The 17,044-nt window shown below is 37.5% G+C and overlaps 1 pseudogene; it reads left to right on the plus strand.

Moving 5' to 3' along the window:
- LOC103077535 (tRNA pseudouridine(38/39) synthase-like) overlaps window positions 1-6,028 on the plus strand; it is a 106,526-nt pseudogene extending 100,498 nt beyond the window's left edge.
- Window positions 6,029-17,044: the final 11,016 nt, after the last annotated feature.

A 17,044-nucleotide genomic window follows, 5' to 3' on the forward strand; every position in this document is an offset into this window, starting at 1 on the left:
TTAAAAATAAAAAGCGGGAATGACTATATTAGTATCTGGTAAAGTAGACATCATAGCAAAGAGAGCTACTAAGGGCAAAGAGGAATATTACATTATTATAAAAGCATCAATCCACCACAAAGATATAACTGTCCTGAATATGTATCAACCAAACAGCAGAGTTTCCAAATACACAAAGCAAAAACTGACAGAGCTGAAAGAAGACATTGACTAAGCCAGTTATACTTGGACTTCAAACACCTAACACTCAGCAACTGATAGAACCCCTAGGCAGAAAGTCAGCAAAGATTGAATAACTGAACAAAACAATGACCAACAGGATCTAATTTATATATAGAAGAGTCAACAACAACAGAGTACACACTTGTTTCAAGAGTCCTCAGAACATATATCGATACCAAGATAATGTACATCCTGGGCCATAAAATGAGCCTCAACAAATTTAAGAGTTTGAAATACTACAGAACATATTTTCTGAGCATAACGGAATCAAACTAGAAATATGTAAATATGAAAGACAACAGGAAAATCTCTAAACAATTGGAAATTAAACACACTTATAAATAATCCATGGGTCAAGGACAAAGTCTCAAGGAAAATTTTTTTAAAAAGACATTGAGCTGAATGAAAATGAAAAGACATATCAAAATATGTGGAATGCAGCTAACGTACCACTGAGAGAGCAATTTATAGCATTAAATGCTTACATTAGAAAGAAGGAAAGGTCTCAAATCAGAGACCTAAGTTCTTACCTAAAGAAGATAGGAAAAAAAGAAAATAAACCCAAAGCAAGGAAGTAAATAATAAAGAGCAGAAATCAACAAAATTGAAAGGAAGAATAAAATAGTTTTTCCCCATTGATTTGATCTATTCAAAATAAAATCAATGAAATTGACAAAACTTTGGAAAGACTGACAAAGAGAAAATTAGAGAAAACAACGACAAATATCAGGGATGAAACAGGGACTATCATCACAGATCCTGCAGTCAGTTAAATGGATAATAAGTGGATACTCTTGTTAACTCATACATTTGAAAAATTACAAGAAATGAATCAATTCTTTGAAATACCACAAATTACCACCCCCCAAAAGGTTATATAGGCAATGTAATTAGTCCTATAACCAATAAAAAGATTGAATTTGTAGTTTAAGTTCTGAAAAAAAAAATACCCATGTCTACATGATTTCACTGGAAAATTCTACCAAACAGTTAGAGATTATATATTGACATTTACTCTTTATCACAAAATCAAAGAGGGTGAGGACATTTCACATCTCATTTTATGAAGCCAGGATTACCCTGATAACAAAACTACAAAGAGAGTACAAGAAGAAAGTGGAAAGAGTCACCATACCTGGTATTAAGGTTTACTATGCAGTCACAATAATGAAGACAGCATGGTGTTTGCTGAGGGATGACACATATATCAATGGAACAGAATAAAGAACCCAGAAATAGACTCAAACCAATATTCCTAACTATTTTTGACAAAAATGAAAAAGCAATTCAAGGAGTAAGAGTACCCTTTTTAACAAATTGTCCTGGAGCAATCGGACATCCATAGTTTAAAAACAAAACAAAATAACAACAAAAAAACCTTGGCCCAAATCTCATAGCTTATACAGAAATGAAAAAATATCACACACTGAAATGTAAAACTATATAGTCTTAGAGAAGATGTTTGGTACCTAAGATCAGGTGAAAAGTCCTTAGACACCAAAAGCATGATCCATAAAAGGAAAAAATTGATAAACTGGACCTCATGAAAATTATGACTTTTGCTTTGTGAAACATGCTATAATGATGATGAAACATAAGCTACAGACTGGGAAAAAATATAAATCACATTACCTGACAAAGGACTTGTATCTGAAACGTATAAAGAGCTCTTGACATTCAACAGTGAAAAAATTTAAAAATCCAATTAGAAAATGGGCTATAGCAGTGGCCCACGATAAGCAGATGGGTAGGACCTGTATGGTTCCTTTATTCCTGGGGTTATCATTTCATTGCTAAAAATGACATAAACAGAAACCAGACCAAAAAACTCCTAATAAGAGTACAAGAACTGGGGAAGGAGATGCAATGGCTTAAAAAGGAACAGGCCAACAACAACAAGAATTCAAATATTAGAGAAAATTCTTCAGGAACTGGAAATGCTAAGTGTGCTCTTTTTTTTTTTTTTTTTTTTTTTTTTTTTTAATTTTTGCAAATATTAGAGAAAATTCTTCAGGAACTGGAAATGCTAAGTTGTTTTTTTTTTTTTTTTTTTTTTTTTTTTTTTTAAATTTCAGTGCTCATGACCAAAGACATGCAGCCCTAACATTAGTCTGTCTGGTCTGGACTAGGGATACCAAGGCTTTGCCAGTCAGGAGAACATAATACTACTGAACAGAAACTGAGGCTTAACCAAGACTAGACTAGGAGAAAACAGGGAAACCTCCAACCCTCACTGATGTGGGTGAACAAACAAAGACATTAAATGACTTTGGACAGGTGATTTCTCTTGACGTTTGTTTTTACTTTCCAAGGGGCAGGGATTCAGAGGATTTTAATTTGAAAGGGGTCAACGATGCTGCTAAAGAGATTCATTATGCCTACATATCCAATCAGGTGCTCCCTCCAGACTTCTCTCTACTGGCCTGGGCCCCTGTAGAACCCAGCTTCAGTGCTAGGTTCAGCTATCATGAGCAGACTTACTGCCATTTTCCCTTTGTGCTGATTTAGATATTGTAACCATGAATTATACAGCTCAGAAATATGATGACACATAAGATTTCAGGAAATGTGTAAAATACATGTAGCCAACAGAGTGATTAATTTTCAGTGGACTACTCTCTCTGCTCAAGTACAGCTAGGAGTCCAGAGCCTGGGTGAGGGGAAAGGACAAGAACATTTCTAGTTATGTCAATGTGAAGTGATTGGCCAGCTGTTCCTTTATCGTCAAGTCCGCTGTACGATGGCTGTCCTTTTTCTGATTGCCCAAGGAATGGAGAAGCCAGAGATTATTGATAAATCTGCTGAACATAGAGAAATATCCCCAGAAACCTCACTATAGAATGGCTGTAGAATTTTCTCTTGTCTTATATGACTTTAAGTTTGAAAATATCAACTGGATCTAGGATTGGGAGGTTCAGGAGTTCAGTGCTACCCACCACCAACAGCTATAGGCTAAATACACTGTTAAAACTTAAATGTTGTATAGTATATTAGAAGGACTGGACTCTGTTGCCATACCCTGTGGGAAAGGACCAAAAATGGATGGAGTGATAGAATAAAGAAAAGTTAATAATTCTGTCATAAGGCAGACCATTGCATTTGTAGTAGGAGTGGAAATGTACACTATAAGCCCCTAATAGATCATCCTAAATGTCAAGTATAGGAATCCTGATCCTGCATCTTGTAAGTAGGGGTACTTACATCGAGCATCCACGTTTATTTCATGAAGAGTAAACAAAAAGCCTAAAGGGACCGTAATGACACACAGAGGAAGAAAATATTATTTATAGAAGACAACAAAGAGGCTCTGTGTTTATACAGAAACTAAAACATCATTTAACCACAGAAAAACTCACCAGGGTCTAGGAGGCAACAACCAGCTAGTGGTAGGTGGGTGTAGAAAGGAAATAATATACATGCTATATATATAATTGCAAGAAGTCCTAGAAATTCAGATGATCAGCTCTTAACAAAAGCCCATAAAGTCATAGTAAGGAAGGTCTTGTTGCTTAAATAAGAAAAAATTTGTTCTTTTATCCCTGTCCTAAAAGACTGAGATTTTTAAAAAGCAGTCGTAAAATAGAGATGTATTTCTGTGCACCTGGAAACCTGTGCCTTGTGTTCAAATTCATGAAAGCCTGATTTTGCCAGTGTTAAAAAAAAATAGGCTATAGACATGAATAGAAATCTCAGTGAAGAGGATATACAGATGGCAAATGAGCACATAAAAAGATGTTCAACATTTACCATCAGGGAATTGCAAATGACAATTTCAATGAAACATCACTATACATGAAACAGAATCACTTAAAACAATTTTTTAAATGATAACACCAAATGCTGGTGAGAGTGCAAAAGACCTGGTGGGACTGTAAACTAGTATAGCCACTCTGGGGAGAAGTATGGAACTTTTTTACAAAACTGAATATGCCATTACCATATGACTCAGCAATTGTACTCGTGGGCATTTATCTCAGAGAAATGAAAACTTTAAGTTCATAGAAAAACTAATACAGGAACGATCATATCAGCCTTATTCGTAATAGTCAAAAAATAAAAACAACGAAAATGTCCTTCAATAAATGAATGGTTAAACTGTGGTACATCCATACCATAGAATACTACTCACCAATAAAGAAAGCCAGAAACAAATTGATACACACAACCACTTGAATATATCTCAAGGGATTTATGCTGAATGTAAAAAGCCAATCACAAAAGATTATATGTCGAATGATTCTATTTATTTAACATTCTAATGGCAACATTATAGACATGAAGAACAAATTACGGATTCCAGGGGTCATGGAGAGAGGGAGATAGTTGTGATTATAAATGAGTAGCATGACAGATCCTGGTGATGGAAACTTTCTGTATCTTGACTGTAGTGGTGATAATAACAGGAAACTACACAGATGATAAAATTGAATAGGACCATACACACACGCACACAGACTTGTGCACGAAAACCTGGTGAAATTGAATATGGTAAACGGATCAAAACAATTTCAGTTTCCTGACTGTGATATTGTACTATAGATATGCAAGATGTTACCACTGAGAGAAACTAGATTAAGGGTATAAGGTATCTTTCTATTTCGTATGACTGCACATGGCTTTACAGTGATCTTAATTTTTAAATAAAAGCAAGTTTGTGGCATCATTTAAATGCTACTAAACTCCCAACAAAATAACAATCATAATATTAACGAGAAATGTAATATTGATGTACACAAGAACATTGACTCTCTATGCTGAGTAACAGAAGCTGGATAAAAATGAGTACATACTGATTCCATTTATATAAAATGCTAGACTATGTAATCTATGGAGACAGCAAGCAAGTCAGTGGTTATCTGAGGACGGGGGTGCAGAGAGGGACAAGAGGAAGCAATTGTCAGGGGGTAAAGGGAGACTTATGGGGGTGATGGGTATTTTCACACCTATAATTGTGGTAATGGTTTAACAAGTATACACATATGACCAGACTCATTAAGCGGTCACTTTAAGCATGTGCAATTTATTATATGTCAATTATACTTCAATAAAACCACTTAAAAGGATAGTCTCTTCAGAGAAAAAACAACAACAACTTTGGCAGGAATAGAGATAAAAGATATTTGGAGGGGAGATTATGTTGTTTTAGAATTCTTTGTAGACAGTTGCCTGTACTGAAAGCAGACAGCTCTTACTTCCCTGCCCTTGGGAAGCCACTGCTCCACCTTAAGTTTCTTTAGAGAGTGGGCTGATCAGTGTTGAGTTTGTGGCTTCCATTCACCATTATTTTAGTCCTCAGGGTGCTTTCAGTAACTTTTAGTAGGGTGAGATTTTTGGCCCTCTGGAGGACCTTTAGTCGCTGACATCGTAGGGTGAGATGTAACAAACACTTCCACGACGTAGGTGGCCTGGAAGTGATTTGTCTATTTCTTGGGATGATACTGCCATCTACACACCTCAAACCACATAGGTTCTGGCAATGTACACTTTGTCGTGCCCCTCGTCCAGCCCCCTACCCCAAAGACAGAAACGCCAAGCCCCTTTCCGCCTTGCCTGTGGGTTCAAGTGTTAAGTAGGAAATTTATCTTCAGCACTCAGTCCTGACCCATTCCTTATCCCCACTGTGTGGTTAGCTGTGATTCTGCCAGTGTCCCCCCCAACCTTGCAGGACCCAATGTCCCTCCCTCCTCACACACCTGCCTCTTCCCTTCCTTCCCTGCTCCCACCGTGAGAGAACTCGCAGAAACACACAGAAATTTTCACAAGTTGATTTTTATTTAATTAGCATCAGTGTACCCTGATGCTGTAAAATTCCATGTCTACACAGTTGGCCATTTCTCAGACCTCAGACTTGGCAGATATTTCTGAGGTCTCTGGCCTCACCCTGAAGTCTACTGGCTCACCAGCTCTTCTCTTGGAGGGGTGTTGCTGCACAGCACTTGGTCCTGCACGGCCTCTTGGTTCTGCTCGGCCTCTTGGTTCTGCTCTGCCTTATTTTGATTTTGAATCAGTGTCTCAGCCAGCCTGTGAGAACAGCTGAAGAGTGTTTGTTCTGTAGCTTTCTTATGCTGTCTTGTAGGGTTGACAGCTTTTTCAGAGGCTTTTTTATTCAGACTCCTTTGAAGGGGTTTTCTTACTTTCGTGGCCGTCTTCAGCACCTGGAAGGACAACAGAGTGAGGTCAAAAGGACATTGGATTAGGGAGAAGATGGGATATTGATGGAAAGGGAGACTTCATGAGAAGGGGTCAGGGCTGAGGAGGGGGTTTGTGCCAGGCAGGGAGAGGGTAGGATTCTTGGGGGAGAGGGAATCCATGAAGAAAACAGCTTGGGTAGGGTCATCTTACGTTGCCACCATCTCTAGGTCTGAGGTTATAGGGAACCTCATTCATCTTCCTCTGTTTGGAACGTGAGGGTTTTTGGTCCATATCTGTATTAGGACCTGGAGATTCCTGCACACCTCAGCTGTACTGAAGCCTACCAGTGGCCTACTCCAGGCCTACTGACCATGCTATATATACAGCTCCCCAGGACAATGAAGGGGGCCGTACCCTTAGCCAATGGTGGCTAAGGAGGGACTTAGCCGTCACAAAGCAGCACTTGTGACACGTCTGTGGATGTAGCTCAGACATTCCAAGCAACCATTCCTGACACCTGGGGCGGGGTGGGGGGGATGATGATGAGGCCAGGATGGCTCAGTTAGAGAGAAGAGTCTTCCCAAGCTGAACTGCCACCCCTCCTCATATCCCTGTGTTCAACTGTGGTGGTGCACATGGTAGTGAACAAACCTTTCCTCCAAGCTATTCTCCAAGGCCACCCCTACTCAGTGGTTTATTCTGAGATCTCCCACCCTTAATTATCAGCTAGTGTTTTGGATATCTTGCTTAAAATCCCTCCAAAAGCTATATGGCTGAATTTAAATATTGGTGGAGATATGAATCATCTTACAAACTAACAAAAAGACAGCTGCCATGAATAAACATCTCCCTACCTAGAGCACCTGGCATTAAAGCCTGCTGATTTTGATTAAATTATCTTCTGCCTGCTCTGCAACTTAAAGGCAGGGCTTAGAATTAACTGCCCACTCACGAAGGGTGCTTTTATTTTTTCTTTTATTCTGTTCTTGGCCTCTGGCCATATTGTCATCATTGAGTTTGACAAGGTTCTTTCTCCTACATTTTTTTTCTATTTTTCTTTCATCCTAGAGTCCAACACTCATTTCCTTCCCACAATTAGGCACCTACTGGGATGTGTTTGAATCATGCCCTCGTGTATGTTTGTACTCTTGCGAAACATATAGCCTTATGAAATGTGTGTGTGTGTGTGAATATGGTGCATTGTGCCATAGACCTCGTTCTGTTTCTTACCTTATGCTTGTAAGTTCAACTTATGTAGCTATATGTATCTCTAGCTAATGGTTTCTAATGCTGCATCATATTCCATTAGAACGAATATCCCAAGTATAACTTGTCCATTCCTTCCTCTTCTGAGGGACATCTATGTTGGCTCTCCACTCCACTGCCAGAAACATTGCTATGAGGAGCATTCTCATTCATGTCTCCCTATGGACTTCTGCATATATTTTTCTGTAATATACGCTCAGGAATAGAATTTCTAGGTCATAGATATCCTTAGTGCGTTTGAGCTGCTAGAACAGAATACCATAGACTGGTGGCTTAAACAACAAACATTTACTTCTCACAGTTCTGGCGGCTGAAAGGCCAAGATTAGGATGCCAGCATGGTTGGGTTCTGGTGAGGGCCCTCTTCCTGCTTATGTCCTCACATGGCCTAGCTCAGTGTGTACACACAAAGAGAGAGACAGCTATCTCCTGTGTCTTCCTCTTTTTCTAAGGGCATTAATCCCATCATAAGGCCCCCATCCTCATGACCTAATGCAACTTTAATTTTCTCCCAAAAGCCCCACCTCCAAATACCATCACATCTAGAGGACTAGAGTTTCAGCATATGGATTTTGGAGGGACACAAACATAGTCTATAAGCAATATTTTTTTCTAAATATTGCCAGGTTGCTCTCCAGAGTGACAGTACCAGTCTCTTTTCCCAGTAGAATTATATTATTACTTGTTTCCCTGCATAGTCATCAATACACAGTGTGGAAGCAACTTCTGATATGACTCCCAAGAATCCCAGCCTCCTGATGTTCACATGCTTGTGTAATCCACCCTCCTTGAGTGTGGGCTGTACCTAGTGTCTTGCTTCTAATGAGTTGAATCAATAGAAGCCAGCAAAAGTCATAGGATGTGATTAACATGATTAAGTTTCCTCTTGCTAGAACTTGGTTGCTGACAGTCTCTCTTGCCCCCTTGTTTTCTCATTCTAATGAAAGCATATTGTGTGGTGCTCAGTGAAGAGACTCACATATCAAGGAACAGCTCCCGAGGACCTGAGCGTTTTAGTGCAACACACCACAAGGAGCTGCGTGCTACCAACACCCAATTAGGGAAACAGATCCTTCCCAACTGAGACTTGAGATGAGGTAGCCTTATAAGATATGCAGAGCCAGAGGACTAGCTAAGCTGCACCCATATTCTTGATCCATAGAAACTCTGAGATAAGAGATTCTGTTGTTCCAAGCCACTAAGTTTTGGGGTCTTTTTTTACACAGCAAGTGATAGCAAAGACACTTAGTATTACCCGACTTTTAATTGTAAAAAAACCTGATTGGTAAATAGTGTAATCTCCTTTCACTTCTGTGATTACTAGTGATTCAGCTATTTAGATTTTCTATTCTTCAAATTGTCTTTTGGTTAATAATGTTTCTCATTCTATTGGATTTCTTCTCTTTTTCATGTTGGTTTTACCATTCCTTTGTATTTTATGGATACTAATTCTTTGTTAGTGAACTTTGCTATGCTTTGGATAAATATCAAGGATTTATGTTCAGTACTTGTGTTATCCTCCACATAGAGTTCCTGCACCATGTGGTATGTGGTGATATCTTTATCATATACCTTTTATTTTGAAGGGGTATTATTTCATTGATCATGGCCTCTAGTACTAGGTTGAATGTAGAGACAATAACCAGACATGGATATCCTGAAATTTATGTGCCTAATGTGTTATAGTAATTAGGAGAAGGTTTTCTGGGTTTTATTTTGTTTTATTTGCTACAGAGACTTCATCATGTTAAAGAAGTTTCCTGCTATTCTTAGGTTTTGGGAAAAAAGCACTTTGTAAAAAATCATGTGTCTTTACCAAATGCTTTTGATCTCCCCATTGAGATGATTATTTAAATTAAATGTTTTCCTTATCTTCTTAGGGTGGGGGATCACACAGACATATTTTCCTATCGTAAATCAGTCTTCTATTCCTAAGGCAAATCTTACTTGATTATGATGCATTATCCTATTATCATATATTATTTTACAGTTCTGTATCTGTGTTCATAAGGGAGATAGCCTTTAAATTTCGTCGTATGACCTGTTCTGTCTCAGCTATGAGATCAAGGTTATACGAGCCTTATAAGACGGGTTGGTAAGGTTTCTCTCATTTTTTATATTCTGAAACAGCTTGTGTGAGAGGTGGAATTATCTGTTCCTTGAACGTTTTGTACAGTATATCTCTAAAGCTGTATAGATCTAGGGCTTTCCTGTATGTGGAGCAGTGGACAAGGGTGAGTCTGATGACTGTTTTATTTCTGTAATAGTTACAGGCATTTGGATTTGTGAGATGGGCTAATTAATAATACCCACTTCTTCCCTTTCCGAGTTTGGAACCTATTGGTAGATACGTATGCATCAGAGAGACATAGATAAAGCTGACTGCAAGTTGTGACTTTAGATCTCTAGCCAAGCAGACTTGCTAATAATTCACCCCTGAATTTGCTCCACTCCTTACTACCTGGCAGATCTGAATTCATCATTCAGCCGGTAGGTTGATCCTGTGAAAAGTGAGTGGATCAGGAGGGGTTGGGTGAAGCATGCCCCACTGCTTCTTAAAATTTTACCAAAGAAATCCCTGTCTCTTCCTGGCGAGAAGTGAGTGAGGCTAAATGTGTTTAGAAGTTAGACCAGAGAGAATTCCCTGGTGGTCCAGTGGTTAGGACTCCGTGCTTCCACTGCAGGGGGCACGGGTTCAATCCCTGGTTGGGGAACTAAGATCCTACATGCCACACAGTGCTGCCAAAAATAAAGTAAAATAAAATAAGAAGTTATACTAGAACAAGTAAGGGTCTCCCAAACAATTGGCCTTTTCAGGTTTTTCTCTGCAAAATTTAGCCACTTATATTATTTCCCCCAGCAATATGCTCATTCTTCTTGGGCTTCAAGCTTATTGGCATACACTAATTCATGATACTATTTCGTTACTTTTTAAATTGCTCTAGTATTTTTACTTTTCTCATTCATACTTTGCTTTAGTCTTGGCTCTTTTTTCCCTGATGTCTCCCTTCGTTTATCTTGTAAATCTTTTAAAGTAATCATTTCTTGATTTTATAATTATTCTTTATTTTTGGTCTGTATTTCCTCATTTGTTTTTTTTTAATTTTTTTTTATTTTTTAACATCTTTATTGGAGTATAATTGCTTTACAATGGTGTGTTAGTTTCTACTTTATAACAAAGTGAATCAGTTATACATATACATATACATATGTTCCCATATCTCTTCCCTCTTGTTTATTTATATCTATTTCCTCCTTTATGGTCTGTTTCACATGTAGTCTGTTGCCCTTCATTCTAGCTTGTTAAATTGAACACAAAGCTTATTTGTCTTCAGTATACTTTTTTGAATTGTGATAAACGTATTTAGAGCAGCAGTTTTCTCACAGAGTTCCGTGATAGCTACAAGTCACAAATCTTCTACTGCTAATTCATGTTAGGAGCATCTCATTTTTATTATTTCTCCTTTAATGCAAGGATTATTAGGTAGTATGGTTTTAGTTTCTAAGCATGTTAGGTGTTTAAGCTATCCTTTAAAAAGCCTAATTTTATTATAGTCAAACAACACAGTCTGTAGGATATTAACTCATTAAAGTTTTCTGAGACTTTCTTTGTAAACTTGTACATGGTAAACTTTTGAGACTGTTCCTTGAGTGCTTGAAAATAATGTGTATCCTCTACTTGTGGAGGGTAAGTTTTCTATATACCAGTTTGTACTGATTAATTCTATTATTCAGATCCTCTATCTTTGCTTTTTCTCTCCTTCTCTTTTGGTTTCTTGTTGCCTGGTATAATGATTTCCATCTCTTCCCCTTCACCCACCATAATTCTGATGCGGACCACACTTGGTCAGCAGTCAGTACCTCCTCCACTGACTAATCTAGTTGGACAGTTGCCTGAGCCTAAAAACTTTTCCAGGTGTCCACCTGATGGCCCTAGGCTGAACCTTCACTGCAAAGTCCCGGAACATCTGCAAGAATTAGAAAAATGTATAGGTCTCTGGACCCCTAGTGAGTGGAGGGGAAATCCCCCTACACTTGTACTTGTGGGGAGTAGAACTGAAACGTTTGAGATTTCCCCCAGCTCGGAAGTTTTTAATCACACTTGATTTTGATCTTTCACGCCTTTACTTTTATTATCATAATGTGAGATTTTAGTGAACAGAAAGTGGGAGGCTTTGCTCTCTATTCAGGCAGTGGACATGTAACAACGGCTCAGTAAATGCTTGGATGAGTGAGTGAATGATCACATGAATAAACAAACAGGCACCCGTGAGAATACTGCTACTGGGAAGCACTAAATGTCAACTTTCACATCATCATCTATGATGATTGTGTTGAATAATCCTCATTTTGTTTAAATAAGCATTTCATTAACAGTAATACATATTTATACATGCCAGTAAGCCATTGGTGTTTCTTTTCTCTGATGTCCTTACTCATGTCCCTTTCCTTTGGCCTCTTTGTCCTTAAATTTCTCTTATCTGTATAAAGTAATTGCTCTTTAATTGTGTGAAGGTCATAGTGTATTATGTAAAATTACCTTTTGTTTGTCAAATGTATCTGTCTAAAATGGTACCCAGATTCCCATTTGTCTTTTGAGAAATGTGTTCATCATCTTTCTGGCATACAGACATTCCTAATTATTTTCTAGTAAGCTATATTTTTTTCTTTATGGCTTATAGTTGATATGGTTTTTTAAACATATTATTGTTTGGAGCAAGTATTAGAGATTTGAAGACACTGAGGCTTATTGTTCTCTTTTGTAAAATCTTTAGCAAGCTCTTCTGGTATTTCTGATATCTTTAAGTACTTTTTGTCTTATATACATGTCTTTTATGACATTTTTCACAAGTTTTAATATTTTATTGTCAGTGTCTGTCTTTCATGCTAAAAATAGGTAGGGAAATGACATTTCTACAACCACCATAATGCATATATGAAAGCATAGCTAATTGATGGTGCCATAATTTTCTGCTGCAGCCTCAGAATCCACTTAAAAACAGCAAAAACCTTCAAACAAAGGAGGAATATTTTAAAATGTTTAAATGTTGATCTTTACCTAACTCAGTATTTACAATTAGGTCTTTCTGGAGCCTGAACTAACTTTCAAACCCAGAAGAACTTCTAATAGTAAAATATTAATGAGTAAAATATCCTTTTTGCATAGAGTACCAAGAAATAGTCAATATAGGACTGGACTGTCCTTAATGACCTGATTAATATTTCTTATTACTGGTTAAAAAAAATATATAGATATATGCTCTCTCGCTGATAAAGCAATTTCAGGATATGGGAAATCTGTCTTTCTAAATATAAATCCAAGACTGACAAATAATTTTTAAAATATATTTTTAAAAAATCAAATGTTTTCTGTCATATTGTACTTCCACATTTTATCTCATTTGCATCACAGTTAGATCATTTGGGGGTTGTATTGATGGGCCGGATTGTCAGAGCTTTGCCTTTCCATTATAAACAACCTTTAGAATGAAATCTCCTTTATTATATTTTTAATAAGGACCAAATGAGATTTATAGAATATATTTAATAATGTTATATTTGGGTCGGTTGTTCTGCTTTTCTTTCCCTTTTTTGAAACTTAATATGTGAAAATTGGTATTTTATAATCTTAAAGAAATCGATTAGACTGCATTTTTCAAACCTATTATCTTAGAGTGGCTTATAGTACTCCTTCACTTTAAAATCTCTTTTATGAGTATTTGATATGTTGGGATATTTTACATTCTTGCTTGAGTTCTCCTCTTGATGGCAGTTATTGAAAAAAACAAATATATATAGTCACTGTGATTTAGGGGCCAGAAGACCAGGGTCCATGTGGGGGTAAATATAGACCACAGCTGCTTATTTTTACAAATAAAACTTCGTTGGAGCATAGCTGTACACATTTACTTACATAGTGTCTGTGGTTGCTTTTGTGCTAACACAGCAGAAACCTATATAGCCTACAAAGCCTAAAGTATTTACTACCTGACCCCTTACAGAAAATGTTTACTGACCCAGTATTTTATAGATCAGAGCAGTGAATCTCAGAGAAGTCCAGTAACCTGCCCAAATTCACACTATTATGTAACTGACAGAGCTGAGACTTAGATCCAGTCTCCCAGATTCTAGGACCCCTGCTTATAATGTATATATCATAATTCCTCATTATCTTATTGGGCTGTTATTACTCTCCTGTTCTCACCAATGGTCACAGCTTTTATCTTTTTCCCCCCAAATATTGGATATTTCATTTTACTTTCACTTTTTATAAGTCAAATCTCCAGTCAACGCAACTGGTATTTGCAAACCTGCGCAACTTTTAGTTAGTTGCCACGTGAAGTCTTAACAGAAATCTTCTAGATTTACCTTAAAAAAGGAACCCGCTAAGAAGATTGGCAATAGCAGAAACCAGAGTATATGAAGGCTCTGTCATACATGCATTTTTAAAATATGGCATTACCTAGAGTTTCTTTTATTATATATATATATATATATATATATATATATATATATATATGTATAGCAGGAGTTTTAATGAAGTGTAGAGTAGGAAAATAAATGAACACATAAAATGCTGTTAGAGAAATTTGAATCTCCCATTGAAAAATCGATTCCATTTTACAAAAACTAGCTCTTCCCACAAGACATTGTGGTTTACAGAGGCTAAATTTTAAAATCTGCTGTCTATATCCATAAATCTATGTATCTATCCAGTGATATATATACATCTTGGCATGGATGTCCATGGAGTGATCTGAAGAGTAAATGAGCTGCATAATCATGTGCATAGTGTGTTCTGATGTTTATAGGAAAATAAAATAAGCACCCCATACAGGGCATTATAGTGGAATTTCTCTCCCTCCCCCCCACGACCCCCACCTTCCTCTCCCTCTCCCTCTTTCTCCTTTCCTCCCTCTTTCTCTCTCTCTTTCTTTGTGTATGAGAAATATACTTCAACGAAAGCCATGAGGTAGATACTGGGGGTTAAATTGGGATGTAGAGAGAAAATTATGTAGTGGGAGGTTATTAAATGTTGCATTATATGCCTTACAAACCACTACTGCGTATCAACGTTTAAGCTATGATATATTACTTTATATATAAAAATTTCAATAGAAAAATATATTTTCTAAATCACTTTCTTTGGGATAATAGCAAGTCTTTCAGGTTCTATAAATCCTAAATTTCTCCACCCATGGAAATGTGATAAATAGAACCTAATCTTATCTCTTTGATTGTAGTAATGATAGAGTGTTTTGAAGTTTTCTTTTCCCACTGTAGTCTCTGTTGCTTCCAGTATCTTTTTTTTTTTCCTGCTTGTTTCTGTATTATTCTTCATTTCTCTTGCTTGAAGTTTTCCTCAGATGTCTGGTAATCCTTGATTGCTTATGATTAAAGATGGGGGAATAAAATGATGTTGGAAGTTCTGAGTGTATGGGTCTAATTGGTTGACTGAATTTTACTGTACAATTATCTGGATGCAATTTTTAAATCAAGGAATGCCACATTTTTGCATCTTTATGTCATTCTTTTGTGTCTGATGAAGTTTAACTGAAAAGAGACTTCTCATCTGCTGTCTAGATGGTAAAAATCTGGCTGCCAGAGATTTGGGAGCAACACTCAATGAGAATGGAGGAAGGAGAGCCTGGAATTCTCAGCATTCAATATGCACATGGTCCATGGTCACTTAACCTGCCTGTTTTTTAGGACCCATACCCTCAACTGTGCCAGGTATTTCCAGAGAATAAACCTCCAGGTATCTGCTGGAGTAGGAGAAAGAGTTCCCTAGGGCATAGACTAAATAAGGAGATCTAGAAATGTGACTGTTTTACCCTACCCCTTATTTGAGCCTCTCCCTTTCATGCCGAATTGCATAAGTACCTGAGGCTAATATTTCCTGAATATTTGAGGATTCTGTAATATACATCTGGTTGGTTCTCAGCTTTTCCTAAGTGCTGTTTGAAATTCGGTTTTCTTAGTTCTGCTAAGTTAATTATCACTGGTTCATTTGCTTTCCAACTTCCAGAATGCTGTTGCTGTTTTATTCGCTCCTGTTCTCTCTGTCCTTGTGGATCTTAGTGGAGTTTTCAGAGCAAGTGAAATTAGATGTATATATTCAGTCTACCATCTTATTTTCTTATGCCTCTGAAGTAAAGCACTAGGGATTTATACATTTATGAAACCTGGAGTAGTCTTCATGGCAGAGGTTCAAATATATAAACTACATTTAATTTGGAAATGAGCTACATCTGAATTCTTCAAGGAATTAAATCAAAATATATATGCAATGAAAGAAAATAGTTTTTTATTGTTCCCAGTTTGTCATTTAGCCTTTACTGAAATTGTGAAGGCTAAAAATATTTATTTTAGGGCTTCCCTGGTGGCGCAGTGGTTAAGAATCCACCTGCCAGTGCAGGGGACATGGGTTCGAGTCCTGGTCCGGGAAGATTCCACATGCTGCAGAGCAGCTAAGCCTGTGCACCACAACTCCTGGTCCGGGAAGATTCCACATGCTGCAGAGCAGCTAAGCCTGTGCACCACAACTACTGAGCCTGCACTCTAGAGCCCGCAAGCCACAACTACTAAAGCCCGCAAGCCACAACTGCTGAAGCCCGCACGCCTAGAGCCCGTGCTCCACAACAAGAGAAGCCACCGCATTGAGAAGCCCACGCACCACAACAAAGAGTATCCCCTGCTCGCCGCAACTAGAGAAAGCCCACACACAGCAATGAAGACCCAACACAGCCAAAAAAACAAAAAAAAACCCCACATTTATTTTATATAGGCTCTCTTCTTCTGATATCAAGTAAACAGCCTGGCTTTCTATTTATTAGGTTTGAAAAACAATTTAAAAACTTTTAGTCTCTCTTCTGGAAATAGGCTTGTCACTTGGAACAATTCCAAGTGTGGTAGGTATGATGATTACTTGGTAATAATGTCATATCATGCCATAAATTGAGTTTATTAGCATAGTTTGAAACCAAGAGAAGAGTGAAGTTAAAGGGGCCTGGCTGTACAGTGTGACTGAACAGGGCAAGGGGCACAAAATGTACAATATCAAAAGGAAATTGTGTTCTGTTGGAATGAAATGAGATGGAAAATACATTATGAAGTGCAAGGGAGTAATGACAAAGTTTTTGCCATCAATGTGCTTGTTTTCTCCAGTAACACACTGCTGTTGGACTGTTGCTAGTATTTAGGTATCAAAATGATATTTCAACCTGTCACAGGCTTTTAACAAATTACATTTAACACAACATTAGAAATTAATGAAATTACTTTTCAGAATGGGTATTCCATCCCTAAAGTCCACAAAAGATATGTGCCCACTGTATGGAGAGCAGTCCTTTAGAAGAAATAGAAATAAAACTAGGAGCTAAAATTAAAGTTCCTAATCTGAAAGAGCTTAAAATATAGGTCAG

This window comes from Lipotes vexillifer, unplaced genomic scaffold (assembly GCF_000442215.2).
Source record: "Lipotes vexillifer unplaced genomic scaffold, Lipotes_vexillifer_v1.1 scaffold2176, whole genome shotgun sequence".
NCBI lineage: Eukaryota > Metazoa > Chordata > Mammalia > Artiodactyla > Lipotidae > Lipotes > Lipotes vexillifer.